This window comes from Gigantopelta aegis, chromosome 10, assembly GCF_016097555.1.
Source record: "Gigantopelta aegis isolate Gae_Host chromosome 10, Gae_host_genome, whole genome shotgun sequence".
Classification (NCBI taxonomy): Eukaryota; Metazoa; Mollusca; class Gastropoda; order Neomphalida; family Peltospiridae; genus Gigantopelta; species Gigantopelta aegis.
In genome coordinates, this window is record NC_054708.1 from 58,624,790 (window position 1) to 58,645,961 (window position 21,172).

At 39.8% G+C, this 21,172-nt stretch overlaps 1 protein-coding gene across 2 annotated transcripts in view; it reads right to left on the reverse strand.

The window, feature by feature from the left end:
- Positions 1–13,272, reverse strand: part of LOC121383964 (E3 ubiquitin-protein ligase MIB2-like) — a 51,956-nt gene extending 38,684 nt beyond the window's left edge. For both annotated transcript variants that reach the window (XM_041514081.1, XM_041514080.1), the window contains exon 1: positions 12,948–13,272. The gene's annotated coding sequence lies outside the window, so the exon portion shown is untranslated. The remainder of the gene's footprint in view (positions 1–12,947) is intronic.
- Between the last annotated feature and the right edge of the window lie 7,900 nt (positions 13,273–21,172).

The window sequence follows — 21,172 nt, forward strand, 5'->3', positions numbered from 1 at the left end:
TAAAAAACAATCATCGATACTACACTACAATAGAAAAATACATGCACAGAAATACAGTGCAGTATGCATACGCACATTGATACATATTGAAATACAGACAGAAATAGATAATTGTAGATAGATAGACAGACAGACAGACAGACAGACAAACAGACAGACTACTTGTAATATATCGGGTTTTTATGTTTTCAGAATCCCTAACTATGTTTCTGGGGACCATTTTGCGACACGATCTTCGCGCTAAAATCACACCAAGTGCGTAACTATCCTGTGCAGTTAAAGTGGTTCTACAACTAAAATAGCTTTGAAAATCTGGCTCTGAAATCTAAAGTACAACCGACACCATATAACCGTAAATAAAATGTGTTGAGTGCATCGTTAAATAAAACATTTCCTTCTTCTAAAGTACATTTCAAATGGTTCTGACACCGTATTCCAAGATGCCTGCCCAAATACGACAGGACTGTCTTCAACAGTGCACTGAGATAAGCATTCATTACTTCATAAACAAAACAATTTATTTCGTTACCAGTACATCAACTTTTTAGAAAGTTTTACCCTAGTAATGTGTTCATCTGATTTAGTTTTGCAACTAGCTTCATCAACATACACTTTAAGGTTAACAACGTAGACTTTCTTTAAACAGAAAATGCCACTTGTTTTGGGGAGTGAAAGTGCGAAATTCCTGACATAATGCACTTCTAGGTACATTCGATCTATCTTCTTAAAAACAGAGGGATCAGATGCTTAATTTCTCCAAAACAGAATACGTTAGTGAGTCTAAAAAAGGACGATCGATTCAGTCGGCTACACTGGTATATTCTATTTCGCTATATCATCAACAAACTGTTTCAAAAAACCTTGTAAGATGTTTTCTTCATCTAGATTTCTCAAATAAATTCCTAAAATTTGATCCCGGCTTTTCAGTATATGACGATATTACTCAAACAGAACCACAGACGCAAATTCGGGCAAAAATGATACAGATATTCTGGCAAAATGTGCTAACGTGAGATCTTTTTGCGATGTATTTCTATCATTCTACCCTCAAAATTAATTGCAATCCATGTAAAAATGTGTAGTGATTCGTTTGCAACCCTATAAATATGTTTGGTAGTAACGCTAATATAAATAAATGTTAACATTGTTATGCAGATTCGGACATTTTCATTTACTTCGGGCAAAAGCCAGCCTGCCCCACCCCAACACACATGGGAGCTCGTACGTCTATGGATGTTACCAAAGTTAGCTGAATGTTTTCAAAGACGGACGTTTTCGGACACAATGATGACTCATCAACACACGTCCTCTCACAAATATGGACCCTTTGAAACTCGAAAACACGGTGATACACAATTTAGATCGAGAGCGCAGTGTGGATTTCATAAACTATCAACCAAGTAGAAGAGGAGCAAAGCCGTTATTATGTGATTAATCGCCTCAGGTGAAAGCTGATCTAACAGAAAAAAAGAAATGTTTTATTTAACGACGCACTCATCACATTTTATTTACGGTTATATGGCATCAGACATATGGTTAAGGACCACACAGATTTTGAGAGGAAACCCGCTGTCGCCACTACATGGGCTACTCTTTCCGATTAGCAGCAAGGGATCTTTTATTTGCGCTTCCCGTAGGCAGGATAGCACAAACCATGGCCTTTGTTGAACCAGTTATGGATCACTGGTCGGTGCAAGTGGTACACCTACCCATTGAGCCTTGCGGAGCACTCACTCGGGGTTTGGAGTCGGTATCTGGATTAAAAAACCCATGCCTCGACTGGGATCCGAACCCAGTACCTACCAGCCTGTAGACCGATGGCCTAACCACTGCGCCACCAAGGCCGGTTGACCTAACAGAACATCGCCTGTCAGGTTCATTCGTGAAGTACAGAAAAATTATAATAATAGGAGGCACAAAACCTAAAATAATAGAAACGTGGATGATAAACGACAGCAAGAATTAATGCAGGAAGATCTTAAAAAAGAATAATGACCTAGAGATGCTGAAAACCATGCAGGGTGAAGCATCTTACATAAATACATAGAGGACTCAAATATTGAAACTTATAAGACGACAAAACATACCTTCAAGTGATTGTGCCAGGGACATCGCATTTTCAGTCCGTAAGGCAATTTCCGTCCAAAAGAAGCCTATTAAAAAAAGCTGCCTTGTGGACTTACCCTGCTAACTTTATGAGTACATTTGCCCAGTGGTAAGGCGCTCGCTTGATGCGCAGTCGGTCTGGGATCGATCCCCGTCGGTGGGCCCATTTGGCTATTTCTCGTTCCAGCCAGAGCTCCACGACTGGTATATCAAAGGCCGTGGTACGTACTACCATTTCTGTGGGATGGTGCATATAAACGATTCCTTGCTGTTAATCGAAAAAGAGTAGCCCATGAAGTGGCGACAGCGGGTTTCCTCTCTCAATATCTGTGTGGTCCTTAATCATATGTTTGACGCCATATAACCATAAAGAAAATGTGTTGAGTGCGTCGTTAAATAAAACATTTCTTTCTTTCTTTTTTATGAGTACACTGATACCTTGATTTTGTGATTATGATCCATCGTTACCCATGTTTTTTGTGGTTGGGGTGAGTCATGAAATTCTGATAGATTATTTTATTCCCTTATTTCACTATATTGATATTTATTTTTGTATTATGCAGTAATAGAAAGATAACATCAGTACCGGTGAGGTACATGATATGCCCGTCAGGAGATTGATGGAAACCATAGATATTAATGAATATATTACGGGTATGATCCAATTATAATTAGCCTATGTGACAGTTTTGCAATGGTGATACTTTATCCACTGGAGAAGGTGTCGTCTGATTAATGAAGTTATTGTCCTTTATTAGAAAGGGAAATTGTATTTAGTTATGTATGTAATGTTAACGATATAGAACCGCCAAGAAATTAGTCGGACAAGGATGTACTGTTATGTGCAGTAGACAGTGAAAGGTAGTTCAAAGTTGCCTAGTAACAGCACGCGACACACCGCCATCCCAAGTTGTCACGTGAGGCTTGATGGTCATGTATGCAGCTGTATGCACGATATAGTCCAGACAAGAATTCATAAGCGTACGAGGCAGTGGGTAGGAGCAAAACCTCAAATTCGGGCAAACATTATACAGATATTCAGGCAAAATGTGCTAACCTGACATTATTATCATGGATTTCCATCATTCTACCTTTAAAATTAGTTGTAATCCATGTAAAAATGCGCAGAGATGCGTTTGTAACCCTATATAGCTGTTTGGTAGTAATGGTAATATGAATACATGTCGGTAGCGTCGTGGTTAGGCCATCGGTCTACAGCCTGGTAGATACTGGGTTCGGATCCCAGTCGAGGCATGGGATTTTTAATCCAGATACCGACTCCAAACCCTGAGTGAGTGCTCCGCAAGGCTCAATGGGTAGGTGTAAACCACTTGCACCGACCAGTGATCCATAACTGGTTCAACAAAGGCCATGGTTTGTGCTATCCTGCCTGTAGGAAGCGCAAATAAAAGATCCCTTGCTGCTAATCGGAAGAGTAGCCCATGTAGTGGCGACAGCGGGTTTCCTCTCAAAATCTGTGTGGTCCTTAACCATATGCCTGACTCCATATAACCGTAAATAAAATGTGTTGAGTACGTCGTTAAATAAAACATTTCTTTCTTTCTTTCCAACCAGCCGGGGCGAGACGTAGCCCAGTGGTAAAGCGCTCGCTTGATGCGCGGTCGGTTTGGGATCGATCCCCGTCAGTGGGCCCATTGGGTTATTTCTCGCTCCAGTCAGTGCACCACGACTGGTACATCAAAGGCCGTGGCATGTGCTATCCTCTCTATGGGATAGTGCATATAAAAGATCCCTTGCTGCCAATCGAAAAGAGTAGCCCATGAAGTGGCGACAGTGGGTTTCCTCCTTCTATATCTGTGTTGTCCTTAACCATATATATGACGCTATATAACCGTAAATAAAGTGTGTTGAGTGCGTCGTTAAATAAAACATTTCCTTCCTCCAACCAGCCAGTAATTTTTCGTTAAACGTTTGCAAACTATTTTGACTGATTCGCAGAGAGGTCATTCGGTTTAATGTATAGCGTAAAAAACCCAGCATACTGTCGCATGTTTTGCCGTCAAAGATTGGCTTATTAATTATTATTACTTAACCCAGTTGAATCCAGTTTTACATGCAGGGACAAGTTCAGCCTGCCGTTTGTGTGTGCGTGTGCACGCACGTTAATCTTGCATTTTTATAGCCCCCCCCCCCCCCCCCCGATAAAACACCGCCGCCTCCACCCCAAAAAGGAAGTAGAAGCCTAATAATAATAATAGTAATAATAGTAAAAGTAGGAGTAGTAGTAGTAGTAGTAGTAGTAGTAGTAGTAGTAGTAGTAGTAGTAGTAGTAGTAGTAGTAATAATTGTGTATTTTTATTTTATTATAATTATTATTATTATTATTATTATTATTATTATGGTATTATAAATTTGGTAAAATCACGTCGTGGTGGGGGCGGTTGTTACAGAAACATTGCATAAATTTAGAGGGGGACCTGGGAGTGGTATCGGCGTTATTGGTATAAAAATTTTTGCGCATTTGAAATGTGACTAAATACAGTAAAATAACCTTTAGTCATATTTATTTGCGGTAAAATTAACTATTTAAAATTTCTACGTAAGCAGCGTCAAAATTGCAATCAGTGAAAAATTAAGTTCAAGCCCTGTTGTTAGTTTGTGTACTGTCCGTAGTTAGTTTCTCTTTTAGATAATCTACCTCAGTAGCTGCAATTTGTAATTTTTAGTTTTGTTTATTTATTTGTTTTAGTTTTGTTTATTTATTTATTTATTATTATTATCACTTATTTATTTTTTTAATTATTATTATTAACTTTTTGTTAGTACTGTAGGGCAATATTACGCTATTCAATCATAATATGTCTATGGAAAACGTACACAAAAGGGTCCGCTAGATCCATATACATATCAGAGATACGATCTTATATAAAGTATGTATACTATAGCACGTTTAGCACTCTATTCCTAACTGGTTAATTTTTAATTAACCCTTAACTACTCATTCAGTAACCTTGTAACACAGAATTAATACTGGTACCTATGACAATAAAGACAATAGCCTACAGTTTACCTAGGTCCTCTAGGATGACTGGCTAAGCTTTAATAATTATTTAGACAGTGAGCCTACAGTTTACTGCATCAGATGACCGGCAGCACCGTCTAAATAATATTGGTATAATACAGTATTAAAATATTTAAAGTCACATCAATCACATCAAGGTTATACACAGAGCAGAAATAATATATAATTACCAAGTCCAAACGGACAACGTTCCCCCTGGAAGCCTTCCTATGTTTCTCTTGATATCTCTAAAACCCTAGCTATTTATTATAAAAATGCGAATATCGCCTGGGGGCACATCGCGGTACCGAATACCTACAAGTGATATTTCCACAGCGACCAAGACGGCAATTTCCTTAGATGGCCAGACTTGCTGACGCCTAGTCGCCAAAATCACGGTCGCAAAAACCGCACTCGCGGAGGTATTACGTAACTACTGGCCACATGGCCTCCGCACCTGGTCTGGGTGTGTATTGGAACTGCACACGGCCCTCTAAAACAATTAATATCGCCACAGGCGAAAAGAAATTAAGAGCATGTTCCGTCACCCCCCCCCCCCCTCCCCCCACCTCAAAAAGGATATTTCCTCTACTCTAGGAATAGGGAAATATACTACATTAAAACAAAACAAAAAGTGCGTTAACCGACGCATCCGGGCATTTACAACACATAATAATAAGGTGACTACCAGTAATCACACTGAGTCCCTGGTATACAAATAAATATATAAAAACAAAACAAAAATCAAGAACGTCAACACATTATCACAACGTTCAACTTCGGGACAGGGTATCAGCGATTACATTGGAAGTGCCCTTGATGTTTTCAATGGTAATTGGGAATTCCTGCAGAAGAAGACTGGTTGGTGGCTTTCATTCTGTGAATGAAGGTAAGCGGATTATGATCAGTAAAGGCAACCACTTGATGCATTGCCGATTTCACGTAGATCTGAAAATGCTTCAGAGCTTGTACCATGGCCAAAGCTTCCCTCTCTATAGTGGAATAGTTCACCTGGTGTTTGTCAAACTTTTTGGAGAAGAAACTTACAGGATGGTCCAGTCCATTTTCGTCTTCTTCGAACAGCACAGCTCCAGCTCCCACGTCACTGGCATCCACAGCCAGCTTGAAAGTCATTCGGTAGTCTGGTGCTGCCATCACGGGAGACGAGAAGCGCATCTGCTTGAGACGGTTGAATGACTTCTCGGATTCTTCTGACCACTGGAACTTAGTTTCCATCTTTTTCAGTGTCGCACGTTTTCCAGGTTTTCTCCGATAGGTCCTGACAAATGGAAACATTGTCTTGTATCAATGTAGTCAACTTTGCTCGCAGGGGGCTCAAGTCTGCTAGAATCTGACTGTTGGTTAATTTGATCTCTGCAGTCTTGACGTCATCACAGGAAATTGAGTGTCTCTCAATTTGGACAGGTAACTCTGGAACTATCGGCAGTCTGTCAAAATAACCTTTTAGCAAATTGATGTGACAATACCTACTTTTCCTAACCCTATCAGGAGTGTTTATCACATACCCTGTCTCATTAACCCGTTTGCGCACAACATAGGGACCGAAATACCTGTTCTGTAATGAACTCCGTTTAATGGGAAGGTACAGCAGCACTTTATCCCCTGGTTTAAATTCCCGACTCCTAGTCTTCCTATCAAACACTGATTTTATTTTGCTCTGAGCATGGCTCAGTTTCTTCCTAGCCTTCCTATCTCTAACTCTCTCATTCATTAATACTTCCTTGTCCATATAATAACCTGACATCTGATCCTCCATCTCACCCTCAGTTAACAAGGTAGTGCGAGCTGCCAACAAATTTGGACCAGCCCCCTGCTCTAGAACTAACTCTTGTCTATTACAAGGTAAGTCCCCTCTATCAAACACAACTGGTTCATTTACCCTCTGCGGGAGATCAACAGGTTCCACCACATGTAGTTCCTCAGTTGACTTATCTACCATTTTACTGATAACCTCATCCACTCCAATTTCATGGCTCACACATGTATCAGACAAATCACAAATACCCTCTGGGTCTCGTGTTAACCTTCTGGCCATAGCCCTAGTCTTTACACACGCAGGATATCTAATCTCATCAGCCTCACTCTCTTCTATTGGTAAAGGGCTGTCTTTAATTAACAATTGGTCACATTTCGGCTGACAACACTGACTAGTCAAATCATTACCCAACAAAACTCCTATGTTTTCAACAGGCAAGTCCTTTACAACACCCATAACGACTGGTCCCGTCACAAACTTCGAACACAAGAAAACGTTATGTAACCGGACAACCATTTTTTCTCCAGTAACCGAGGTTAAAGGCAAACTACGTCCTGTATCTGAATTCTCAATACCAGCTAAACACTCCGACGTGATCAGTGACTGACTACACCCGGTATCTCGATAGATTGATATTGCCTTAGGACTCAATTCTTGTTTCACATCACAAACCATACCAGTGGACACATACGGGTTTACTTTCTCTGCCATGGGACTAACCATTATCTCTCTCGCTAGCGGAGCTGACCTCACTAAACCGAAGACTCTCCCCGATAGTTACTTTCCCGGGAAAAACCTGGCTGAAATTTCTTCTTATCACCATGTTGTAAAGAGCTACCCTGTACTGCCTGAGCTTTGTGTATTAACACGTAATCATCTGCCACTATGCCTGCCTCCTCTATTTTTTTTATATCACGATCCTCTAAATGAATACGTAAGCTAACTGGTAATCCATTTTTAATGTCCTGTAAGATCAACAACTCCCGTAACTCGGTATATGACTCTACCTGATGAGAAACAACCCATTTATCAAACATCCCTGCCTTCTTAGCCACAAACTCACTATAAGACTGACCCTCCGGTTTTCTCAACTCGCTATACCGTAAACGATAATCCTCAGGTCGTAATTCATAAGCCCTCAACACTGCAGCCTTAACTAGGTCGTACTGACTTGCTCGCTCATCACTCATTGATTATAAGCTACACTAGCCTTCCCCTTAAACTTAGACACAGCTAACAATGTCCACTTAGACTGCGGCCAATTTAGCTGCTTAGCGGCCCGTTCAAAAAGTTGGCAGAACATATCTACCTCCTGGTCATCAAATACAGGCATTGATCTATAAGCCTCCGACATGTTATACCCATTTCCTACTTCTCGTCTAACTTCTTCAGTATTCAACTTTAACTCATGTTCCACCTTTAATTTTGCTAACTGGAATTCTCTATCCCTATCTCTCTCTTCTCTCTCCCTCTCTCTATCTCTATCTCTCTCTTCTCTATCTCTATCTTATCTATCCCTCTCTTCTCTTTCTCTAACCCTATCTTCTTTTTCTCTATCTCTGCCTTCTCTTTCTCTCTCTCTATCCCTCTCTTCTCTTTCTCTCTCTCTCTCTATCTAATGCACGTTCTTCTCTTTCGTACTCAAGCTTTTTAAAAGCTAATTGTTGTTCCACACTTAACTCATTTATCTCTATCTCTGGAACAATATCACTGTCTTCCATAACAGGCCTATCACCAAAAACGTCCTGGATAATAATTGTCTTTACATCACCTAAGGTTTTAGCTGATGTTAAATCAATTTCCCGCTCACTTGCGATTTCAACTAACTCGGGCTTACGTGCTCGCTTAATCTCCACTACACTGAGCGTATGCCTATCCAGCAAATTCTTATTCATGTTTTGGTATGACGCACTTATTATTAATTAATTTTCTAGTGAACAACGTTGCTACTTCTAGTTAATTTGTAAAAATTATTTATAAAGCCCCCATTTACAAACGATACTTTTTTAAATATGCATGTCCCGTTTGAGATCCGGGACGAGCGCCCCAATTTTCACTCCTGTCACGGGGATCCTATAATACCCGTAACTGAATGAAACACGATTATCAAAATATCTCTCCTAACTGTATATCTAATAGATCTCTCTGTAACGGGCGGGTATACCCTAGTAGCTCGTCTCTAGGTATGATCAGAGATACGATCTTATATAAAGTATGTATAATATAGCACGTTTAGTTCACTAGAAAACAACAAAAACACAATACACTTTGGAATCTGTATTAACCTACGCTGACAAATGTACTGCCGCAGTAGTTAATTAACAACAACAAATAATAACAACCCAGAACTGATCACTTAATTAGTTAATCTCTAGGTGTCTAGTTTACACAATATTGTAATCACTTCACCGTGACACAACACCCACACGTGTGATAATTGAGAAACGCTGCCAGGGGAACTTAATTAATAAAGGAATTACAACTCTATTTGTGACAGAACATGCTCTTAATTTGTTTTCGCCTGTGGCGATATTAATTGTTTTAGAGGGCCGTGTGCAGTTCCAATATGCACTTAAGCCCAGGTGGGCACTTTGTTACGTAATACCTCCGCTGTGCGACGGTGGTCGAGCTGTTCCAATACACACCCAGCCCAGGTGTGGAGGCCATGTGGCCAGTAGTTACGTAATAACTCCGGTAGTGCTGTTTATTGCCAGGGGATTGCTCGCGAAATGGCGACAGCCAGTCTGGTCTTCTAAGAGAAAAATACGTCTCTGGGAGTTGGGGAAATACTCATGATACGTGAGGTACCGCGTTGTGCCCCCAGGCGATATTTGGGTTTATGATAAATATCTAGGGTTTTAGAGATATCGGGGAGAAACATATTGGAAGGCTACCAGGGATCGCTGTCCATCCGGACTGGTAAATATTTTATTTCTGCTCTGTGTATAACCTTGATGTGATTGATGTGACTTTAAATATTTTAATACTGTATTATACCAATATTATTTAGACGGTGCTGCCGGTCATCTGACGCAGTAAACTGTAGGCTCACTGTTCTATATATATAAAGCTTAACCAGTCATCCTAGAGGACCTAGGTAAACTGTAGGTTATTGTCTTTATTGTGATAGGTACCAGTATAAATTCTGTGTTACAAGGTTACTGAATGAGTAGTTAAGGGTTAATTAAAAATTAACCAGCTAGGAATAGAGTTGTAATTTTATTAATTAAGTTCCCCTGGAAGCATTTCTCAATTATCACACGTTACTGAATGAGTAGTAAGGGTTAATTAAAAATTAACCAGTTAGGAATAGAGTTGTAATTCCTTTATTAATTAAGTTCCCCTGGAAGCGTTTCTCAATTATCACACGTGTGGGTGTTGTGTCACGGTGAAGTGATTAGCATATTGTGTAAACTAGACACCTAGAGATTAACTAATTAAGTGATCAGTTCTGGGTTGTTATTATTTGTTGTTGTTAATTAACTACTGCGGCAGTACATTTGTCAGCGTAGGTTAATACAGATTCCAAAGTGTATTGTGTTTTTGTTGTGTTTTCTAGTGAACTAAACGTGCTATATTACATATACTTTATACAAGATCTTATCTCTGATCATACCTAGACGAGCCACGTGGGTTTTTTAAACTGCCCGTTACAGAGAGATCTAATAGATATACAGTTAGGAGAGATATTTGGATAATCGTGTTTCATTCAGTTACGGGTATTGTAGGATCCCCGTGACACTATTCCTAACTGGTTAATTTTTAATTAACCCTTAACTACTCATTCAGTAACCTTGTAACACAGAATTTATACTGGTACCTATCACAATAAAGACAATAACCTACAGTTTACCTAGGTCCTCTAGGATGACTGGCTAAGCTTTAATATTTATTTAGACAGTGAGCCTACAGTTTACTGCGTCAGATGACCGGCAGCACCGTCTAAATAATATTGGTATAATACAGTATTAAAATATTTAAAGTCACATCAATCACATCAAGGTTATACACAGAGCAGAAATAATATATAATTACCAAGTCCAAACGGACAACGTTCCCCCTGGAAGCCTTCCTATGTTTCTCTTGATATCTCTAAAACCCTAGCTATTTATTATAAAAATCCGAATATCGCCTGGGGGCACATCGCGGTACCGAATACCTACAAGTGATATTTCCACAGCGACGAAGACGGCAACTTCCTTAGATGGCCAGACTTGATGACGCCTAGTCGCCAAAGTCACGGTCGTAAAAACCGCACTCGCGGAGGTATTACGTAACTACTGGCCACATGGCCTCCGCACCTGGTCTGGGTGTGTATTGGAACTGCACACGGCCCTCTAAAACAATTAATATCGCCACAGGCGAAAAGAAATTAAGAGCATGTTCCGTCACAACCGCCCAACTCTAAGAAGAAATAGGAAGCAGGGTCGACCCCTACTACTCTTTTCTTGACTTCACTTTGTTTTATATTGATACCATCTCGTATCCTCCGGAGCCGGGCCCGTCCGCACCACTATACCAACGATGACGACTGGACTATACCCTACTAGTATACTGGCTAGTACGAGAAATAGCCCAAATGGGCCCATCGACGGGTATCGATCCCAAACCGACCGTGCATAAAGCGAACACTTTACCACTGGTCTACGTCCCGCCCTTATATTAATGAAATTATTACTCCCTTGGAACTATTAAAAATCAACAGGATCGTTTTTGACGTTCACAAATAAAGCGTATAATATAACAATAGCAACCATCCTCCCCGCCGGAATTGCTGTTTGGGGATATCTTAGCCCGAGTACTCTGACTGTAAGCGAGCTAGACGGACATTTAGACATAAATACGCCCTCATTACTGTCAGAGACCAACCTATGTATATTTTTGGCAATTCCTGACTACCAAACGGTAGGCAAAGATTCCCGCTCTAATACCACAACAATCCTATGTTTGACGTCAAATACCTTTACATCGATAATTTTCGAGTTAACTGATACAAAAAAATCCACATATTAATCACTAATACACATGCTACAGAAAGAAACCCGACAGCACCCACATTCAGCTACGCTTCGTCACACTCCGTCGCAACAATTACAAAGCTCGGCGATCTATTTCGAGACTGGGCGATTCCGCCTTGTGCAGCAGTTACAGGGGCCGTCTCATAAGAGGAGGCAGTACATAGCACATACTTTTGCCGTATCCTGTCGATAACACCCCAAATGTATCCTTCAAATTCAAAATGGAATCAATAATGTGTAATTGTTTTGGTTTAATGACGTAATTAAATCCAAATTCATCCAAAACGGCATTAGCCAACTCTTCCATGTTGTAACGTCACTTGGTATGAGACGGCCCCTGTAACTGCTGCACAAGGCGGAATCGCCCAGTGGCGATCACGTGATCTACGTCTCGAAATAGATCGCCGAGCTTTGTAATTATTGCGACGGAGTGTCACGAAGCGTAGATGAATGTGGGTTCTGTCGGGTTTCTTTCTGTAGTATGTGTATTAGTGATTAATATGTGGATTTTTTTTGTATCAGTTAACTCGAAAATTATCGATGTAACAATATTTGACGTCAAACATAGGATTGTTGTGGTATTAGAGCGGGAATCTTTGCCTACCGTTTGGTAGTCAGGAATTGCCAAAAATATACATAGGTTGGTCTCTGACTGTAATGAGAGCGTATTTATTTCCAAATGTCCGTCTAGCTCTCTCTTACAGTCAAAGTACTCGGGCTAGGGATACCTGTGTTGAAGTTCTATATATCTTTCCTAAAAACCTGAAACTAAAATATTGCGACATAAATAAGGAAATTCAAATTTTTAAGTAACGTAATGTGACTACTGAACTGAACTTTATATTACATACAGCAATCAATATAATTATGACAACGTTTTCTTTTATGATCTTTTCTAGACTAATAGAAACACAACTGACATGGCTGCCGGATATGTCATTACATGCACATGCAAGCTCGAGTATTTCTAGTCTTAACAATGAATAAACACATAATACATGTACGTTATAAACAACAGTTTTACCTTCTTATTAGACGTAGAGTACTCCAGATGTATTGATGTTTACGATGAGTTACCAATATAAATAGATTTGTTTCACCCGCAACATTTGTATACTATACATTTCAAGATAGAGAAGAAATATCGATACGAAACTTGGAAAACCCAACCAGAAATAGCCCAACGCTGGGTAAATGTAAGCCTACTGAACTCAATATATTTAGCTCTCGCGTGATTACAATCTAGTAGCCCAGTGGTAAATCGCTCGCTTGATGCGCGGTCGGTTTGGAATCGATCGTTATTTCCTAAACACGTTTACTTTTCTTCTTACGTCAAACCAAACTGAAATTATTTTTTAAATTTTTTTTTACAGACTATATGTAGGCTACTGTTAAGACCCATTCATGAAATACCGTATGTTTAATCAAGGAAGGAAGGAAATGTTTTATTTAACGACGCACTCTACACATTTTATTTACGGTTATATGGCGTTGGAGATATGGTTAAGGGCCACACATACTGACAGAGGAAACACGCTGTCGCCACTTCATGGGCTACTCTTTTCGAGTGGCAGCTAGGCATCTTTTATATGTACCATCCTACAGACAGGATAGTACATCCCATGGCCTTTGTTACACCCGTTGTGTAGCACTAGCTGGAACGAGAAATGGCCTAATGCATTAGATGTTTGCTCACTGAGCGCTGACCTAATTAAATTCAATGGTTAAGTAACGTTTTAACGCTGGCTTTTTCACTGTCAACACCATTTTTATTTTAATAAAACGGCGATCGTGAGCCAGTTCGCTCAGAATGTGGAACTTTAACCATTTTTCTACCCGAAAATAGTTTTGTTCTATTTTTCTGATTGATTTTTCCACCGTAATTTTTCATGTTTTTAAATCGTTTAAATTTCATTCCTAATGGAAAAGCTTGAGGATTCCCTGCTAAAATCGGAGACTCGAAGGCCCCGTGTCAAGCATTTTGATAGGAGGCCGTTTCATCCCAGTTCGCTAGCCTGAGATACTTGCCGAGCTATCAGTGTAAATACTTTTTTGATTTGTGCAGATTATATTCCGTCATTTTTTAATTGAAAAAAGTGAAGTTTACGAACTTTCTTACTCTCAGCGCATGCGCACTCCATATGTGGGCTGAAAACGTCAAAGTTTGTAAACAAATGTATACATTTCTCGATTTTATGGGCTCTTATGTCTTTGGGATTGATTGTAGATTATGCTAAATGTGTAATATTTGTAATTTTTGTCTTATAAACGACACGGTGTTTTTTGTGTGTCTTTTGTCCGCGCCAGCAAATTTCTTCTAATGGGTCCACCGACGGGAATCGATCCTAAATCTCGATCCAGCATAGATTGATCGCGCATCTGGCAAGCGCTGTACTACTGAGCTACGTCCCGCCCCACGTTTTGTCAGTCTCGAGTGTCCATCTAAGACTGCACTACGTGAACGTTAAGAACGTGTAACGGCTAGTGTAGTTTGGTGAATATATATAGGGACTTACGACCATGTTCCAACGAGTTAACGGAATAAACCCTTAGATATCACCTTCGTCTATCGTACATCTCGCGTTTCAGCAATCTGATTAAAATTAACTCTATGGTTCTACCAGTAGATCTAACAGCATTGCGTGGACTCCCATGTCCAGGTGACATTTCATCTATAAATAACAATTTAAATATCGACCAATTACACTTCGCCTTATATAGGGGAGCATACAAATTCTAAAAATATCGGGCGAGACTATTTATGCAATAGGCGTACTTGGTCTATTTCAACATTGAAAAAAAAACACTGACAAAAGTGCAGTAATAAACTCTGGATTGTATACTAGTATAAACAGATTGTATGGCTATACCATCACGTTTTTTTTTCGTCTTGAAACGAATTTTATATAAAATTTTATATTGCAATTAGTTTCCGGCATACTTCGTAATTCACCCAAATCATTTCGTATACCCTCGGCATAATCCCAAATATTTTCAAATTCTTTTCAAATCACTGGCATGATTTTGCAAGTAAGGTTTTGATTGGTCAAATGAAAGGTCAACTGGACATGAGCTCCAACGGGCTGCTGTTAGATCCACATGTAATAGTGGAGCTAATTTTAATTAGATTGGCGTTTCAGTTGAGTTACAGGACCCTGTAACCTTACCTGTAGTTCTATAACAAGGGTAGGTATAGTCGACACTACAGGCCCGTATAAACCGAATTGGGGTGGGGTGGGTGGGCGGTTGTTGGTAGTAGTATATTATTAGGGGTCAGAAATCCGGCTAGTGGCCGGTTTCTCATTAAAATGCACGATAACTCATTAATATGCAAATGTGTGCACGACGTCACAGGTCAACCGCGTAGAGGGAAGGTCGACGCAGTTTATGCACTAATGCAAGTGTTGATGAGCTCATTCATTAAACTAGAACAATGGATAGTAATCAATACCATATATGGCAAAACGGCGCGAGTCACGTGGTCGTTGTACGAATGTCACGGGCCAGGTGTTCGGGAAAATCAATACGACCACACCCAAGTGAATGCGAAGTCACGTAGTAGCGCACTGTGTACAGCCGACCACGGTTCGGTATTGAATTGTGGTTTTTTCATTTTATTTTTTTTGTCAGACCAAAGAGTAATATTGTATTTTAAATTTTAAGGTTTTAAAAGATGGGATTTGTTCTGTATTCGTTTATGACAATTCATTATAGATAGATGCATTAAAATTAATAAATTGTGTTTGCTATACCGTTTTATTTAAAAGAAACATGAATGATGTAGTTTTAAACTAGTGATTTATAGCGTTAATTTAATATGTTTGGGATTCTGTTTTATTTTTTAATATAGATTTTATCTCACAGTGATGGAAGCTTCACTGTAATTGTTAAACTGAATTACACTTTCTCAACTTGAACAAACACGTCATTGCTATGCTTTTCGAACAGAGACTGATTATTGATTATTACTTTTAAAGCGGTTGTCTGGCTATGCAATATTTGAACAGGGGTCTACCCAGGTGTTCGCCGTTCCACTGGAATTGGTAAAAAGGAATTGAACAAAAGAAATTTGCGCTGATTTTTGGTGAAGGCGGGTTTTGATGCAGAATCGCCATTAAAAAGTATATTGGTTTCATTCGTGGTAGACTCGTCCGTCATCACCCCTTGTTTCAATTTATAATAGACTCGACCGTATATGAAGGAAAGTTGGCTGATTAAAAGGGGAAAACATTAAAATCATAACCCTCGAATTTGTTTTATTAAAACAATTTTTAATGTAGTTCAAGAAGATGCGGGTTTAAACCTTAAATAATATATAAACTGTATGAATTTGCTTTGACGTCATTTTTAATTCGATTCATCATGGGGTTCACATGGTGTCTCGAATGTGAGAGAACGTTTACCAGATGGGATAATATGCAAAGACACAGGAAACAGTTACATCAGCTAACAGTTACATCAGCTTACCCCTCCTCCTCCCCCTCCCTCGCCTCCTCCCCCCCCCCCCCCCCCCCCCTCTCCGGAACAGCAAGCTCAGCAGTTATCAGATGAAGAACCATTTTACTTTACTATATCTTCCACTGCTGTATTCGTGGGTCCGAGTGGGTGTAGCAAGACTATGTTTTTGTACAATATAGGCCCTACTTCAGAAACAACTTATCGAGCCAACACCTAACAACATAATATGGTGTTACACGGGGTGGAAGCCTGTTTACGACACTGTCCGTGAATCCATGCTCCAAGTTCAGTTTGTGAGAGGAATCCCCCACAATCTACAAGATGATAACTACTTCGATGCACGCAACAACAATGTCTTAATTTCGGATGATCATATGGCCGAGGCCAAGAATGATAAGCGTATTTCTGAACTATTTACTCGAACTTCACATCACAAGAATGAAATTAATTTTCTGTTGTTACAAAACCTACATGTGTATTCCCAAGAGGCAAAGAGTCACGTGACATTGCTCTCAACTCTCATTATGTGACTTTGTTTAATTCACACGTTGACAGACACCAAGTGAAGTTGTTTGCGAGAAGAATTTACCCCAATGACAGTGGCCGCTTTATGAGAATGCTGTCCAGAGACCATATGGCAATTTTACCACCGACTTACGATCTACAACAAGAGAAAACAGGTTGCAACCCAATATGTTAGATAAGCCACCACGGAAGCAACAAAGGCAGTACGCCCTACATACTGTCAACGAAACTATATGTCAAAATAATACTTTAAAAGACCTCTCCATTCGAAAGTCAGATACTCGACCCGTAGACAGGGTAAAATCGTGTTCTGCAATCAATAATCATGTAGTAGAAGAGGAAAATACCGACGACGGGACTGAATCCAGTGACGAAACGGGTTCCTTTTTCATGGCTACTGCTTATGCCGATTGTGATGTGTTGATAAATAACATGGATGACTTACAGCGACATATTAAAACGTGGTGCCCCATTAACAAGTTTGTGTCATTCAGAAAACGTGCCAGGTACGACGAGGATACGGACAAAGATGAGAATTTCCTTGTGCAAAAAGGAGAAGGATCACCAACTGATAAGAGAGATCAAAATCGGATTATAGAATGGCAGGATGTTGGCTTACAACGTGTTTGGGATCATGCTCGTGACATGAATTTAGAAGATATAACAGCCAGACGAAAGAAATATCAACAACAAGGAAAGACGCAGGAGTGGATCGAGAAAAAACTAAGGCAGTTTATGGAAAAATAATTAACCAAAGCATTGATTAATGCTATTGAATATACCAAGTATTTGTTGAAAGCACCTTTATTTCGATCTATATTGGATAGTTTAAACAAAACAGACAACAACACCGATCAGACGATAATAAAAGACAAGATCAAACTCCTCGTGAAGCCCATCATGAAAGACGTCGTGTTTCGTGTAGACGTGAGAGAAGAAAGCGAGTCTGAATCTGATCGTTCGGATGTTTGTGAAATGAGTGACCAAGATTAGCATATTTAAGTTTCACCCGAACTCGCTCGTCTTCACAGTTGCATCGGTACTAGACAGGCTCGGGTCTTAAAAGAGTATGCCGGGGATTAGGAAGCGATCGGGTCTGATTCACGTTTCAAATCACATCCTTTCATGAACAATAATGGACGGAAGAAACCAATTGTTATATTTGTGAAAGGAAAAGCTAAAAGAGGTCCCCCAGGAATAAAAACACTCGCGAAAATATAAAACTATACAATCATTTTATTATTGCGTATTGTCGGATGAGATATGGGTTTTGTTTTTTTTCAAACAATGCTTTACAATAAATAATACATGAAACCTAACAAACGTGTTTGTGGTTTGTTAAGTATCGAAAGTAGTTGCAATCTAATGCAATGCATTCTGTCTGCTTCATGCTGATTAATCAGTGGCTATTGGGATTTGGGGGGATGTGGGGTTGTGTTGTTGTTCTTGTCCTTGTTGTATTGTGGGGTATTTCGTTTGGGTTTTTATTTTATTTTATTTATTTTAATACATTGGTATTTAATAACATTTTAGCGAATTTCAGTTTATCGTTGAAATACATTCGTTTCATGTAGAGGCACTTCAAATATATCCGACTCGCTGCGAACGTCTTCATCCAAATATATAATACTTTTTTCTTATCAACTTCTCGGGTTTACCTCCACGTTGTATTTTTCTATTCGTGACAATCGTATCTCCAGCAGTATGTTTTAAAGCTCGTGCACGTCGCTGCTGAGCCTCGGCTCGTTCTACCACAGCTTGGGTCTGCGATGTCATTTCCACTTTAGGCGGAGAAAAGGATTTGTTTGTCTTCGTTGGGATTGTATATAATTGGGAGTTTGTACGATCCCCCGCGTTTTTTTCTAGGCATGACTCGAAAATTTGTACGAGATCTGTGCTCACACCGGATACGTAATTTTTTTTATCCATTGTCATTTACTCTAAGAACGGATAACTTCGGAGTAGTAGTGCTACCTTCAGAAATGAGAAAGAAGTGTTCATCCTGGACTTATTATGGATTTCTACATATACTTTTATTGGCCGTAAACATACAATTCATAGATGTTACATACATTTGCATACTATTATACATGTACAATACACATTTCATTAAAATAGAAGGTAGCGTTTTATACGTTGTTATGCGTTGGCTCGATTATACATAAACATAGTCTTCCCACACCCGCTCGGGACCAGTTTTGTAATGACTTCATTCATTATGTATTGTCTGAACGAAACACACTTCGTTTGAGAATAAAATACACCGGTGATCCCCACTTATCGGGAATATCACACCATGGGCTACTCTGTTCGATTAGCAGCAAGCGATCTTTTATATGCACCATCCCACAGACAGGATAGCACGTACCACGGCCTTTCATGTACAAAGTCGAGGTGCACTGGCTGGAACGAGAAATGGGCCCACCGACGGGGATCAACACCAGACCGACCGCGCATCAAACGCGTGCTGTACCACTGAGCTACACCCTGCCCCCTATATTGTAACGGAGTATTAGTGTCAAAGCGTATTCGAAGAACAAAACAGCTGGCGTGTTGTTTACGAACAACTCATTGACTACTGGGTGTCAAATGAAGATGAATAACGGACACAACAAAAAAAGATCTAAAATTATCAATAAAATACAGTATAAACAGTTGTGAAAGAGTTGCATTTAAGAAAGGTATCTTTTTGTTTAACGACATCACTAGAGCACATTGATTTATTAATCCTCACATTGATGTTTTAATCCTCGGCTATTGGATGTCAACCATTTGGTAATTGTGACATATAGTCTTAAGAGTGGAAGCCTGCTACATTGTTCCACTATTAGCAAGGTATCTTTTATATGCGCCATACCACAGCCAGGGCAGCATATACCACGCACTGTAATATACCAGTCGTTGTGCTCCGACCGCGCATCAAGCAAGTGCTTTACCACTGGCCTACGTCCCGCCCTGCATTTATGAAAGACACGATGACCAAAAAACAAAACAAAAAAAACAAAAACAAATTGAAACCATTATCACAGATTCTTTTAGAACTATTTATAAAATGTTTAAGAGATACAGAAGATTATGCTGTATTCGACATTTTAAGTGCCATCCTTGCATCACGATCATTTAATATGTCAAAGAGCATGGCGGTGTCAAGTACAGCGTACACATCAAGGGTTTTATAACTTAATGATCCCTTAAATATTGTCCTTGTCAATACTTACTTTCTAGCTACAATAAACGCGTTTTTTACACACCCGTTGTTGAGAACACAATTCGGTATTTATAATGACACATATACGTGTGATAACACCTACTAGGTTCCCAGCGTGGTACCGGCTCCCACCCAGAGCGAGTTGTAACGACGTAATGGTTAGGTGTACGACCACTACACACACTTCTCTCTCAGAGACCACTAACATCTAGCCAGTAGCCCACTGTCCTAGACAGACAGCCCAGATAGGTGAGGTGTGTGCCCAGGACAGCGTGCTTGAACCTTAATTGGATATAAGTACAAACATAAGTTCAAATGAATGAATGAATATAAGACCGACCTCGGTGGTGTCGTTCGTGGATAAGCAATGAGACATAAGGCTGGTAGGTACTGGGTTCGCACCTCGGTACCGACTCCCACTCGGAGCGAGTTGTAACGCCTCGATGAATAGATATATGAACATTATACAGACTTCTTTGACTAACAACTAATAACTAGCCACTAACCCTCTGTATTGGACAGACAGCCCAGATAGCTGAGGTGTGTGTGCCCAGGACAGCATGATTGAACCTTAATTGGATATTAGAACGAAAATAAGTATACATCACATATACATCTGATAAACATTTATAAACATATGACTGCCTACTCTTAGGTGATGACCCAGTCGCGACATCACAAACATCATACACGTTAACAAATAATATTTTTTTTTTTATTTTATTCGTGATTGCCTTGCTACATAGTGTTCTCAGTGATAAAAACTGTCGATTTCGAAATTTGAGAATAGCTGGCTCGTAGAAACGATATCTAGAGTGGGGGCGTGGGGAGAGTGGTTCACAAGTCATATGTTTATCTTTATTTATATAGAGTAGGAAAAAAGAACGTACGCTTTCGTCCTCGAGTATGAGAATATGTGCCTCGCCCCCCTCCCCCCTCCATGTTCCTAAAGTATTGCGCCTAAAATACATAGACCTTTAGTTTTGTTATCTTGGAAACCACTTATATTATGAAACCTATACTAGTGTGTTTCCGACACCACTATCCGAAACACTATC